This window comes from Octopus sinensis, linkage group LG16 (assembly GCF_006345805.1).
Source record: "Octopus sinensis linkage group LG16, ASM634580v1, whole genome shotgun sequence".
Classification (NCBI taxonomy): domain Eukaryota; kingdom Metazoa; phylum Mollusca; class Cephalopoda; order Octopoda; family Octopodidae; genus Octopus; species Octopus sinensis.
Window position 1 is genome coordinate 51764886 of NC_043012.1, and position 16333 is coordinate 51781218.

Below are 16333 nucleotides of genomic sequence, written 5' to 3' on the forward strand. Positions count from 1 at the left end.
TGAGAGAAGAAAAGAATAGAGGGCTAGGTGGTGTCTTACGGTATTCAGGGAATGATGTTTCGTATGTTGTCACATCCAGAGAACTAGTTCGTAATGTAACTCCCAAGAAATTTAGAATTCTGCAATAGATTCCATTTATGAAACAACGGTAAAGTCTTCAAAATGGGGCCTAAGCTGTCAAGAAAGTGGAGCCAAATATTCATCCAACCTCAACCCAACTAGGTACTCTTTTCTTGGGAGAGAAAACAGATCTTCTAAAACTACATTATCTTATGTCTGAAATTAACATAGATATTAGCAGCTAAAATGTATGCATACGCTCAATCTGGGTTAACTTGGGACTAAACAATAATAACATGAGCTCCATAACATCGTGGAGGCATCTACCAGCAGGGGAGCTCTGTAGTGGCGCATTAGCCTTGACTAGAGACACATAGTTTGGATATGAGTAGAGTAAAATATATAAAAGAAATAGAAAAAATGTCATTAGTTATCAAAGAAACGGAAACCATGTATAAATCTTGAGCAATGATTTTTCCTACTTGGGATATAGATTTTAGATGCACTATACAAGAAGATAGCTTTTAAAAGCACGAAACAGTTTGAATAGTATATAGAAAAAAAGGGCGTCATTGATACATGATTCAACAGGAAAAAAAATGGGTTTATCACTGATCAATCCGGTTCAATGATTTGATTGATCAACGCTTAGAGAGCCAAAAGCTACTACTACTACTACTACTACTACTACTACTACTACTGATGCTGCTGCTGCTGCTGCTGCTGCTAGAAGAAGATCAATAGATAGAATGGTAATAACTACAGAAATCATGAGGAAGGTTTCAAAAGCGGTTCACTGCAATCTATTTGAAATTTGTACATGCCATGAAAAATTTATAAAATAATAGGCGCAAGAGTTGCTATGCGGCAAGACGATTGCTTCCAAAACACATGGTTCTGAGTTCATTCCCATGAAGTGATAGATTAGACAAATATTTTCTACTCTAGCCTTGTACCGATCAAAGCTTTGTGACAGTGGATTTGGTACACAGGAACTGAAAGATGACCATCATGTGTGTGTATTCATATATATATATATATATATAGTTGTAGTAGTAATAGAAAAGGAGGAACTTCGATTATCCCCACGTGGTGAGTTGTAATATATATAAGTATTTAAAAAACGAAAATATACACACTTTACATAGTTATAAAGATAAAGATAGTTATAAAGAAAAAGGAAACTGCCAGCAGAGCAGCGTTGCGATTTAATTGACATACAACCTCCTCAGAATTGCTGGCCTTGTGCCAACATTTGGAACTAATATTAAATAACGTTAGCAAAATTTACATAACACATATTGATCTAGCAAATTTGCTAATACAATGAATAACATTTTGGTACCACAATGTGAAAAATTATTCCAAGCAATCCATCTATTTATCAAAGGGAAATATTTTGATAAACATTTGAAACAAATTTAACTTGCCAATTCATCTAAACTTGCCCTAGGATGCTAATGTAGTCAACTTATCCTCTTAAAAGCAAATTTACCGCCAAAGAATGCATAGATTCACATACATACATACTTAAATATAGATCTTATACGAATAGTTTTTCAAAAAATTAAGATATTAGAAGAAAGATTTACTTCAATTTAAAATTTTTTTCAAAAATTTTTTTCAGAAAGTGGAAGATGAGATTTGTGTAAACGGTTTGCAATGATTTAATTGATGCACACGCACACACACACACACACACACACACACACACAGACACACACACACACACACACACACACACACACACATATATATGTATACTCATTACAGATATAGGGTGAAAGATAATTAATTTAATAAAATCAACAAATTTCACCTAGTAGAATTTCGGTATGGAAAAGGACCATATTCGGTAAAAACTTATATAATTATAACAATAAGGGTTTTGCAACAAGTTGCTTGACCACATACCGAAAATTTTAGAAATAGCAGCCAAAGGACTACTATTTTCTTTTTCTACAAAAATATTTTTCCACTAACAACAATATTTGTAATTCATATTGTTATAAATATATATATATATATATATATAATATATATATATATATATAGATAACGAACTGTGCAACATGTCCTACCCTATTGGAAGGATCAGAATTCTTCTTTAAAGAGGGACAGAAATTCAAGATCAAATCTAACTTTACTTGTGCCTCTGAAAACATAATTTATGTCATTAAATGCTCGGGCTGCCACCAAGACTACGTGGGGTCCACGGGACTATCACTCAGACGTAGATGCACACTGCATCGACAACAGATTGCATTCCCAGAATATTGAATGATACCTTTTAGTGAACACATTGAGAAATGCGCAAAGCAACTACAACCACAATTTTTAATCTTTCCATTTTACCAATGTGCTTTCGGATCATCATCACAAATTAGACTAAATAAGGAAACATTCTTCATTGAAAAGTACAAACCCAGACTCAACTATCCGAACTCAATAATACAGAGAAATTCACACGAAAGGAAAAAAAAATTTTTAAGCGATTATCTCCCTTACACCGGAAGAAATCACTCACTACTTTCCCTTATTTAGAACTCTCCTTAGCAAAAATACAAGGATTACGTTATTAAAAATAAACATTAAGTCACAAGAAATTTGAAGAGCTAACTGCGAAACCGGTATTTCTTTAAAAATTATAAAATTATGTCATTTTAAGAAAGGAAAAAAATTTTTCCAATATTCTCCAGACATTTTGACGCAAATATATATATTTTTTAACATTTAAGCCTCCTGTCGTTTTTTCACTCTTTACTAATTTCTTATATATATATATATATATATATATATATTATATATATATATATATATATATATATATATATATATATATATATATTATATATATATATATATTATATAATATATATATATATATACATATATACATATATACATATATATATGTGTATATATATATATATATATATATATATATATACAAAGATATTTATATATATACATATATTATATATATATATATATATATATATATCGAAGCAGAATTCAGAAACTTTCGGTATTATCTATTACTATTAATCACTACACATGTTTCATTTGAAAATATATGTTACAAAATTGTACTTGTAGGTGTAACGATAAATTTAATGCGATTTAATATCAAAATAACAAATTTAATTTTAATAGGGGAACAGTAATATTAAGTTATACATTTTGAATTATATGTACAATTCTAGAAGGGACTGAAGACAAGTGAATTACGATGAAAGCTGTTGGTAACTGATGTTAATTATAGGGGCGGCGGATCGATTATTTGCGATGGCAATAAAAACAGCGGCCTTCGGCGTGGAGCAACTGCATACATAAGCAATTGTACATCCCAAGACGATAGAGGGTTTTATATATATATATATATATATATATATATATTTAAGAGATAATGGTGTCATTGAGACCTAAAGGTGTTAGGTGATGCAGAATAAGTGTTATAGACAGACCATAGTTAAGTTCCAGATTCGGTAATGTTGCGAATAAGGGGTTCAAAGTTAGCGTGTGTATATAAGATTTTTTTGCATAATAAGAGAAAATAAACAAGGCTGTATAAATATTAGAGCATTTATAGTTAGGTCTTACAGCTGTTTCTAGGATGTTTATTAATTATATCCCTTCATCGGAAACGGTATGAAAGGATGGTTAAGTCGTAGTTAGTTGAGATGTGATACAAATAAAATGTGAGCTGGAGGAAAGAAAATAGATGCAAGATATGTATGGATATTGAAGTTGTAAATTCATTTTTTAGGCATAGTGGTATATATGCAATATTTCAATATCCTATGAGTAAATTCCAAAAGTCGAACAGAGTTTAAACTGGATGTTATTGCCTGTTAAGATGATAGTACAGTACAGTATGAAGCTGCTCCAACTTCGAAGATCACACTGTGTTATCCAGTAGTATTATTATACATACTTCCAGATTTGCTTTTTGGTTCCTGTAGTATATGGTTGGAGTCAACCATAAGGGGGTCGGTTGAACATTTATTTAATACACACAGTGACTGCTACACACTCCAGAACACAACAGTCAGATAGGATGCTCTTCAAGCAGACAATTTGAATTCGCGGGGATATAATTTATATGTCGCCTGAGGAAACACATTATGTATATATATGTATATATATATATAAGTATATATATATATATATATATGAGTACAAGTTAAGATATATATACCTCAGAAGGATAGAAATATCCAAGATTAGATTGGGTGAATACCTAATAATATAGGAACACGCATATATATTATTATTATAATAGTTATTATATTATTATAAAAGAAAAAGAGAGATGAAGATAGGGTTAATAGAACTATATTAATACATTCACAAGACCTACATTTGTTTCAATTCATCGCTTATGTATTAATAAAATTTTATTAATTGTGTTTCTTTCTTCTCTCTTGGCTCATATATATATATATATATATATATATATATATATATATATAATATATATATATAGGAAAAATTTCAAATGGAGACAAACGCTCAATATGTTATTAAATCAATTATGTCTTCATATCATCGACATATGTTTTGATGGATGCATTCAAAATACATCCGATAGGTTGAAAAATGATCAGCAATGCATCAATCTCATCAGGTAGCAGTGCTCATCAAATAAACAGATGTGGCGTATATAAATATGTATATGCTCACATGCACGAACAAACATATATAGGCACATATGTAAAGATACATATACACACACACACACTCATACGCACATTTACTTATATACATATACACACACTCATACATGTACATACATACACATCTATATATATGCACATACATACATACACACATAAAAATACTCACAACACTCATATATACATACGCATACGTTTATAGATGTGTACGACCACGTACTTAGGCACATAAACACTCGTACACATACGCATACATGCATAAGATCATTCACATACCGGAAGCATAGAAACATATAAATAAATACTTACGTACACAAACACACACTTACATAAACATAGATACATATTTGTACACATACATACTATATAAATATATACAAGAATAAATACAGATAAACACGCATATACATATATGGAAAGCTAAGCAGTGAAGGCTAAAATTTGAAAATAGCATTAAGGAAATATATATTATTGGGTGAGAGAAGAACAGATGTAGATAAATAGGGAGGGGGAAAGGGGAAAATATAGTTAAAACAGAGAGGAGAGAGGAACGGGAAAATTGGATAGATAAAAGATGGGAAGAAAAGATGAAGGTAGGAATAAAGGTTATGGGAAGTAAGAATGAAGAATAAAGAAAATATAATTTGCAGAAATTATTATTAGGTACGGGAAAGATACTGCTTTAAAGAGGCGAAAGAGTGTCTTTTCTGATGTGAACACCTGTAAACTCGCACCGTAAATGTATTCATCGGTTTATGTTTGGAAAAGGGGATAGAAAATTGTTCTTTCGCTCAGAGAGGACAAAAAGATTTCCATTTGTCATAAGGGAATGATCTAGATGAATTTTTCCAATCTAAAGAAAAACGTTAGACTCTTTCAGGTGCCCGATTACTATACAAAGTGTGGAGGCGCAATGGCCCAGTGGTTAGGGTAGCGGACTCGCGGTCATAGGATCGCGGTTTCGATTCCCAGACCGGGCGTTGTGAGTGTTTACTGAGCGAAAACACCTAAAGCTCCACGAGGCTCCGGCAGGGATGGTGGTGATCCCTGCTGTACTCTTTCTCTCACTCTTACTTCCTGTTTCTGTTGTATCTGTATTTCAAAAGGCCGGCCTTGTCACTCTCTGTGTCACGCTGAATATCCCCGAGAACTACGTTAAGGGTACACGTGTCTGTGGAGTGCTCAGCCACTTACACGTTAATTTCACGAGCAGGCTGTTCCGTTGATCGGATCAACCGGGACCCTCGTCGTCGTAACCGACGGAGTGCTTCCACCACTATACAAAGTCCTGTGGAATTACTCTTACGGTTGTATCTGAAGGTAGTCTGTCTGGATTTCCAATCCAATATAGAAAAATTCCTATATATATTTCTCCTAAATACGTCTCGCTTCTCCACGGAATCAAATCCCACGAAAGTGTGAGCGTTGTTTCCTTGGACATTTAAGCAACATTTTGTTACCTTGTAAAAATTTCCCTCTCCTCTGTCTCTATTTTAACTTTTTCTCCTTCCCCCACTCCCTATTTATCTATATCTTTATATATGAATATACTTAGAATAAATAAATAGCCATAATATAATGTCTATCAGTTGATGAATATCATTTCTGTATCCCCTTCATTTTCTTCTTGTCGTATATATATATATATATATATATATATATATATATATATATATATATATATATATATATATATATATATATATATATTATATATAATATATATATATTATTGTATATATATAATATAATATATATACATAACATATATATAACATAATATATATTTATATATATATATATATATATATATATGTAATATATTATATACAACTAAAAGAAGCCCGTCGTATATATGTGTATATATATATATATATATATATATATATATTATATATATATATGCGTGGTGTGTGTGTGTTTGTGTGTCTGTGTTTGTCCCCTAGCATTGCTTGACAACAGATGGTGGTGTGTTTATGTCCCCCGTTCAGCAAAAGAGACCGATAGAATAAGTACTGGGCTTACAAAAGAATAAGTCTCGGGGTCGAGTTGCTCGATTAAAAGCGGTGCTCCAGCATTGCTGCAGTCAAATGACTGAAACAAGTAAAAGAGTAAAAGAGAGAGTAAGTGTATATATATATATACGTGTGTGTTTGTGCGTGTGTGTGTGTATTTGTGCATACACATGCATGTACTTATACTCACATACATTTTCATTAAAATATACACACAAACATAGATAGATAGATAGATAGATAGATAGATAGATAGATAGATAGATAGATAGATAGATTGATAGATAGATAGATAGATAGATAGATAAATAGATAGATAGATTAGTATATTTGTGCAGGCACGCTGATAAATACATAGGCACAGACATATATTTTGTACATATCATTTAGCTTAAATCGGTTTCACGCAATAATGTGTCAATATATTTTCACAATACCCTGCAACCGAAAAAGCTACTTAAAATATGACAGCTTTAATTCTCATAAATATTAATTAAATTCAGTTTTATTTTACATGATATAAAATGATAACTCATACCATTTTATCCTTGAACTCTAACTATTATCAGTTTCCATTTATTTCACTTATCTCAAGTGAAAATTTAAAGAGAAATAAAAATAAGATGTTACTCTATTGCAACTCTAGATCATTCATTTATTTATTTATCGATAATTGATACATAATGAATACTTATAAATCAACAACGTGTAACCAGTTATACACACGTCACGCAAGTTCTGTAAACAATCGCCAACTTAGAAATACGTATACACATAATTGAAAAGACATATCTATATATGTATATAGATAGATAGATGTATATATGTATATATATATATATATAATATATATATATATATATATATTATATATATATTAATATATATATATATATATAATATATATATATATATTATATATATATATATATATATATATATATATATATATAGGTACGGAAAATTCAGGGTAAATACTTGATAACTGTAAGCACTTGTATATGCCAGTTATTGTGTAGGTGATAGGGTATATTTATTAAAAGTAAAACACGATGCAAAGGATTTAGCGGTGCATACGTTGTACCGCTAAATCCTTTGCAGCCTATATATATATATATGTATATATATATATATATATAAACGTATCATGTATGTATGATATATTTATATCACACATACATAATATGTATGGTATAATTATATATATGCAAATATATATGAAGTGGCAGAGGCAGAGTTATTCAAATGCTCTGATTTGGGTTCAAATCCTGGTGCAGACGTGGAAACTAATTGTTTCCCTACAAGGTTAACTGTCAAAGACGGTTTTTATATATATCACACTTCAGGAGTGGTTGTATGGTATGAAACGTGCTCCTCAAACAGATGGTCCCAGGTTCAATCGCAATACCTTGGTCAATTGACTTCTACTATTGCCCTGTACCAACCAAATCTTTGAGTGAATTTCTCAGACAGAACCTGAAAAGCGCCCGTCGTGTATGTGTGTGTGTGTGTGTGTGTGTGTGTGTGCATGTGAGAGTATCTATGTGTGTATGTATCTATGTCTATGTTTTCCCCACTCCCCGCTTGGCAATTGCTGTTGATGTGTTTACGTTCCCGCCATCTAGCGGCTCGGCAAACGATCCCGATAGAATAAGTTTCAGGCTTTAAAAATTGAGTTCTGAGGTCGATTTGTTCGAATAAAATGCATGAAGGCGATGTCCAAGCATGGCCGCAATCAACATTGATTGTAACAATAAAAGATAAAAGAAAATAAATATGGGAAATTACAATAAACACAATCTTATATCATATTTTCCTACATCCGTTTCTCCATTGTGGCTGCTTGAAACTACAATGAGTCATCTGGAAATTCATTACCCAGTTATGTTTCAGGGAACTACTGTCTAAATTTGGACTCATAGTGTGACATTTTATGAGTATTTTGAAAGGAAACTACAAAGAAAGCTATGAGCACTGAGAGAGATAGGCGAATAAAGACTCGATAGAAAATAGTAGCGCAGAAGAAAAGAAAGACAAAAGATAGATTGTAATTGAAGAAATAACAAAAGAAATGAATGAACTGAACAAGCTTCAGTCAAATGCAGTTTTTAATATTCAAACAAAATGAATAACAAAATGAAAAAATGCACCTTAGAAGTAAAAAAGGAGAAGCGTGAATAGAAAAAAAGCTTGGTAAAAAATAGGACATGATTTATGGTTTAAAATAGGACACGATTTAGAAAGATATTACCAGAAGGGAAGTGAGTGGAAATGGGCAGTTTTTTAGGGCATTGACCAAATCGATACTGATATAGAAAAATATATGTGTTTTACTGGGCCACGACCTTAAAAGATACCATAGGCACGAAGAGGTCTAGATGAATATTTGAAAAGGACTGAAATTAAACACATATTTGCACATATTCTTACGATATGTTGGGGGGGGGGGGCGCACATACACTCGCAAACTCACACTTACGCGCGCACACCCCTATAAGTATCTATATATCTTTCAATCTATCTATCTATAGATATATACATAAGTAGATAGATAGATAGATAGATAGATAGATAGATAGATAGATAGATAGATAGATAGATAGATAGATAGATAGGTAGATAGATAGATAGATAGACAGACAGACAGAGAGATAGATAGATAGATATATAGATAGATAGATAGATATATATATAGATAGATAGATAGATAGATAGATAGATAGATAGATAGATAGATAGATAGATAGATAAATAGATAGATAGACAGATAGAAGTCGCTGATGTGGTAAGTAGCCTGCTTACCAACCACATGGTTCCGCGTTCAGTCTCTCTGCGTGGCACCTAGGGCAAGTGTCTTCTACTATAACCTCTGGCTAACCAAAACACTGTGAGAGAATTTCGTAGACAAAAACTAAAAGAAACTCGTCGTATATATGTGTGCGTGTGTTCGTGAGTGTACGTGTGTTTGTGATGTGTGTGTGTATTTCTGTCTATTTGTCCCCAATCATCGCTTGATAACCGATGATGGTGTGTTTACGTCCCTGTAACAGAGCGGTCTGGCAAAAGGGATTTATAAAATAAGTACTAGGCTTACAAAGAATAAGTGCTGGTGTCGATTTGTTCGACTGTAGGCGGTGCTCCAGCATTGCCGCATTCAAATTACTGAAAGAAGTAGAAGAATAAAAGAATGTATATCAATCTTCTGTTTGAAGAGAGGTTATATGCCCTCAATCATTCGTAGTCTATAAAACAAAACGCTTTATAGAAGCAATAGCATTGACCACTTTGTGGCTGGATATATATGTAACTGCAAGCAAAATAAAATATTACATATATATATATACATGCATAAATATATATATATATATATATATATATATAATATATATATACATATACACACACAACACATATATATATAGATATATATATATTATATTATATATATATATAGATATATATATATATATATATATATATATATATATATAGATAGATAGATAGATAGATAGATAGATAGATAGATAGATTATTAGATGGGTAGATAGATAGATAGATAGATAGATAGATAGATAGATATGTTTTTATTAGCCACACAGGGCTGCACACAGATAGAACAAATTACAAGGTAGAGCTTTTCTGTTTGAAGGTATTAAAAAAAAAAAAAAAAAAAGGAAAGGAAGGGGGAGGTTCGATCAAAAGGGATCGTAAAAGGAGAGAAAGAGGACAAAAATAAGGGGGGTTAAAAAAAAAAAAAAAAAAAAAGGGGGGGGAGAGGAAAAAAAATGATCAATAGGGATCGTTATCACAGAAATGTCAATATGAAGTGTAAAGGGGAGGACAGGTGAGGTTTACCCGTGGAAAGAAAAGCCTGCGGAAAAGACCACGGTAACCTCGGTCAATGAAGTCACATTTTATATTTTTTTTTTTTTTTTTTTTTTTTTTTGCAAATAAGCAACTCTCTGTTTTCGATTTCTGGGTTCATAGGACTATGCTCAAGGTGGCTTCGTCATTCATACGTGCCATTCTTGCTACATTCACCCATCTTTTTTTAAAACATTCGCTAGACAAAACTTGCCTCTCTACTCTCACTTTCCTTTTCAAGTGGTACTTGAAGAAGTTGATGAGAGATTGACCAGAGAGGAAAGTGTTTGTCTCCAATCCTTTCAGACGCGTCCACCAGATACATTCTTTCGCCATAGCCACAAGCGGATGAAAATAGCTCTTCCTTCCCGTTTGAAGGAAGGAGGCGTGACAATATTGACGATAGACTCAGCTGATAAACCGACTCGTCCCACACGTGACAGCAGTTGTTCGACATAAGCCCACAGGTCGGAAATTGTTGGACACTGAACGAGTGCGTGCAGAACGGTTTCGTCGCTCTGACCGCATCTCGGGCAGGTCGGCCCCGTGTTTCTCGAGCCGTGTCTGTAGAGCTTATCCCGAACGGGTAGCGCTTCTCGGTAGCACTGCCAGGCCAGGGATCTCTGGAAGTTGTCCATGGGCCCTGGCCCGAAAGTCGTCCCGAACAGGCGGGTCAGGTACTCCTCGTCGACGTCCAGGTTCGCCCCGAGCTCGTCGTCGTACCTCCCCTCCACTAAACCCCTATAGAATGCTTTGGTTGTGTTGAAGTCACTTAAGGTCGACCCAGGACGGCAGAGTTGCTTGAGAGCAACGCGACACTCGCGGTGCCATTCGCCCTTCCTCGGCCTCTTTTTGATCCACGACTGCAGTTCGGTCATGGAGACAAGCTGCGGGAAAGCGTGCCTCACAAACGGCGACCACACCTGTTCACCGTCGTCTACATAGAGCCAGAGATGTCGCAGTCTCAGCGCGTGTCTGCGCATCATCAACCACGGCATGCCCAGCCCTCCTTTTAACGGGTGTTGACAGCAAATGGATCGCCTGACCATCGGGACGCATCCTTTCCACAAGAAGCGAAAGAGGATGCGTTGTAGTTTGGTGATGGTAGGGTCGGGACAAGGTACGACGGTCAGGCGGTAGTAGATGACGGCCGCGATGTACGTGTTCGCCACCTCCGCTCGAACCTTTTAGGGACAGTTTCCTCTCGGCCCATTGCGGCGAGAGAGTGACCACCTACTCGTTATCTCGTTCCAGTTCTTCTCCACTTGGAGGTCCGGACCAAACCAGACCCCGAGCAACTCAACCGGGCCGTCGGTTCCAGCGTCCCACGACGGAGGCGCTGGTGGACGGCATGGGCTTGCTTCTCCAGGTGCCTAGTCGCAAGCCCACTGACTTTTCCGGTTGATTTTCGCTCCTGTCACCGCTTCGTAGTTTTTCAGTGTCTCGCCGACCAGCTCGATGTGCTCGTGGCTAGACACTATGACGGTGACGTCGTCCGCGTATGCAGACACGCTCGTCCCGCATCCAATTCTCGCGGGATGCCCCTTAGAGTCGCCAGCTTCCGCAGTAGTGGCTCAAGAGTCAATACGTATAGAAGCGCCGAGAGGGGGCATCCCTGACGGACCGAACGTGCAATGTCGAAAGGTCTCGATAGATGTCCATTTACGCGAATTACCGAACGGATGCCTCTGTACAAGGCAGCTATCCAGCCGCGGAAGACGGGACCGAAACCAGCCGCTCTCAGGACTGCCTCCAAGTATCGATGGTCTACCCTATCAAAGGCTTTTGATTGATCCAAGTTGATCAGGGCCCCTCCCATGCCAGGTTCGTTAACTACCCTGTCTATGATGTAGCGCATCAGATGGAGGTTGTCATGGATGGTCCGGCCTGGCACGGCGCATGTTTGCGCCTTGTCGACCAGTTTCTCGATGACAAGCGCCAACCTCTTGGCTAGCACCTTGGCCAAAATTTTCAAGTCTGCAGATAGATAGATAGATAGATAGATAGATAGATAGATAGATAGATAGATAGATAGAAGGAAAGAGAAATAGGAAATAGAGGGAGAGGAGATATGGATAGTGTATGTTGTTTTGTTTTTCTCGGCTTTTCCTACTTGTGAATATTTTTACATGAAAATATCTATTTGCCAGTCAGATTTCTATAATCTACTCTCTTTCTAATCTGTCCAAAAAGTATTTTGAAACTATTTCAAATTTAGTAAATATTTCGTTATCATGTTTCCTTTTCACATTCAGGCTTAAATTACATGTTTCCAACAAACATACACAAGTAAGGTTTAACTTGACTTAAATTGAATCAAATATGTACACACAAAGAAAAATAGGCACCATCTGTACACACTTATGGGCGCATATAAGTATATATACATGTTCATTTTTTTGCATGGAAAGAAAGTTGTTTGTAACCTATAAGACAGGTGGTTAGAATGTAAGTTGCGTGTCTACATAGGTATGTAATATATGAGTCTCGACATAAACAGCTGATATATATATATATATATATGTATGCGTGTATGCTTGTGTCTGTCGGCATGTGATTGAAACAGAGAGCTTATACATTCATTCTTCAAGTATGTGTATGATATATTAGCTAGAATACGCGTGTTTTATCCTGTTGTCTAATTGTACACAAACCAGAATCAATGTATTAATGCGTCTGCGACACTGAATCTATAATTTTGTCTGTAAGTATGCATATATATATATATATATATATATATATATATATATATATATATATATATATATACATATGCGTGTATATAAATGCATATATACATACATAATATATATATATATGTATATATAATGTTATATATATATATATATATATATAATTATATATATATATATATATTATGTATATACTCATACATACATACTTGTAAACAATTTCATATTTAACGTATGTTTTACATACATTGTATGTGTAGTGTAGCTGCATAAATTTGGTAACAGCAGGTATAGAAGATAAGGATATTCGCAGCATGATAAATCGTTTTAATTACTGATAAAACTTGTTGGATGAAACATTTAGCAATGAAGCAGAAAAATTAATTACAAACTTTGTTTGTGTATATATAAATAATTACCTTTTCTTATTAGCTTCTTAATATTTTCCGTTTCGCTTTCTCGAATTTAAAATCCCCATTTATATTGTTATAAGTCTATGTGAGTTTGTTGTATGCAATTTCGCATACATTTCAAAGATATGTATGCTTGCACACAATCATAACCAGACACATTTAGCAAAGAACTTGATTTAGTAGTTACACGTATTTTTATTCGCGTTCCTAAGGGTGTGTGTGTAAACATTATATATGTATGCATGAATGTATTATGTATGCATGTGTGTATGTATGTATCTCTCTCTCTCTCATATATATATATATACACATCTATTTATATATATGTGTATGTATATATATGTATCTATATTTCATAATCTATGTATGTACCTATGAATATATATGAGTGTGTGTGGTGTCTGTGTATGTATGTATCTATCTACATAGAGAGAAAGAGAGAGGGAGAGAAAGAAAGAGAGAATTTGATACTATAATTTTTGATAAATATGTATGCGCACTGATGTGTTTGTGTATATATGTGTAGTTGTATATTTCTAATTATCATTGTGTGCAACTGTATACGTATGCACGGGTATTTTTTTCTATATAAGTTGAAATATTTGTAGATTTGTTCGCACCTTAAGCATATGAAACAACCAATATGCAGATAACAATTTTTACTAATATATCAGATATCAGATAATATCTGATTGTGAAATATATTAAGAAACTACAATTTTGAAGTCATAAAAATTACCCTACTCCAAACAATGAATAAAAGAATGGATCGACGTGAAAATACAGAACTGAAATTAGCAAATATTATCGCATGAACGTAAATAGTAATATTCAAAATCTTAAAACTAGCGAAATCAATTACAACTTAATTCTTTAGATGAAATTTCGCAAATGTTCCTAAATGTTAACACGATAAAGGTATTTACCTGTTTATGACTAATAATTTGGAATGATATTATATTTTTGCCGGCATTTAACCGTTGACATATGTAGAGCGCATAACATTAAAGCACTGGCTGCGAACGTGATGTGCACACGATTAATTTTGAACGTTCAATTCAGGAATATTTTGCTTCAGCTTCATGGATAATATAATTAGAGACAATGAAAATTTTGTTTTAATTTTGTTTTTCACATATGGTATTGTGTTGAGTAACACATCGGTTGATGAGACATATTTGCTTCAGTCACCCTTGTCTTTTCGCCACATCTTCCCCCGTGGGATCCATTTATTTTAGATCATTCAATACAGGATTCCTCTGGTTTTGTGTAACCTTCATGCACGTCTTATATATAGTGGTAGCAAGAACGTTAATATCTTTCGATGTTTCCTTCTTCCCGCTGGGGAGAATAGTGAAGAAGACAGCTGTATCTGCATTAGTGTTGAGTGAGTAACTTAAATCATCATAGCTGCTTCGGAAGAAACGGATATACCGATCAGAAATGCAAGACACACTTCTGTTTCTAACGATTGTCAAACACTTTCATAAATGTCACAGAAGAGAACTCACCAAATTACTGTAGTATAAGGTTTTGTCGAAAAGAAGATTACATTTTATGAGTTTAGAAAGACAAAATTCATTTTCTTTATATTCAATATATCAACAGATTTCGTCCTCGAATGTTCAGTTATATAAACATGCGTATACTCCATAATCAGGTACGTTAAATGAAGTCAGTTGTTTGGTCTCTGTTGATGAAAGGCATCCATTAAATGTTGAACGAGCCTATTGATTTCGAAAGGTAGTTTGTAGAGAATTTACAAAAGTTATTCATTTTACAAGAAGGATTTGGGTTCAATAAATCACCACCAGCAGAATTATGGTGAAGTACTATATACACGACACGCAAATTCAAGTATATATTTTGGCATATAACAACACTTTCGGAGTAGCAAAGTTATAGTTAGCATAGTGAGAATATACGTCATCTGAGTTTCGGATAATAATTGAACTGTCGATTTTCAAATAAAGTTCATATATATATATATATATTATATAATATATATATATATATATATATATATATATATATATATAATATATATATATATATATATATATATATATGTGTGTGTTGTGTGTATGTATGTATATATATAATATATATATTATATATCACCGTGCCCGACCAGGCTATCATATGTTGCTACACATCGCTGGCCACAATGCACTTCGCATTGTTTTAGCCTTTAATTGACGCCACCCGCTGGCTAAGCGAGCAGGCCAACAGAAGAAGGAGTGAGAGAACGTTTTGGCGAAATAGTACAGCAGGGACCGTCACCACGCCCTGCCGGAGCCTCGTGGAGCTTTTAGGTGTTTTCGCTCAATAAACATTCACAACGCCCGGTCTGGGAATCGAAACCGCGATATTACGACGGCGAGTCTGCTGCCCTAACCACTGGGCCATTGCGCCTCCACACACACACACACACAAATACACACACACCACACACACACACACACACACATACACACACACACATATATATATATATACAAGCATACACATAACACACACGCACGCACATGCACACACATATATGTACATATATAGAGTTGCTGTTACAGCAACACTACGCGATAACCTGACCGAACAGAAGAATTGCA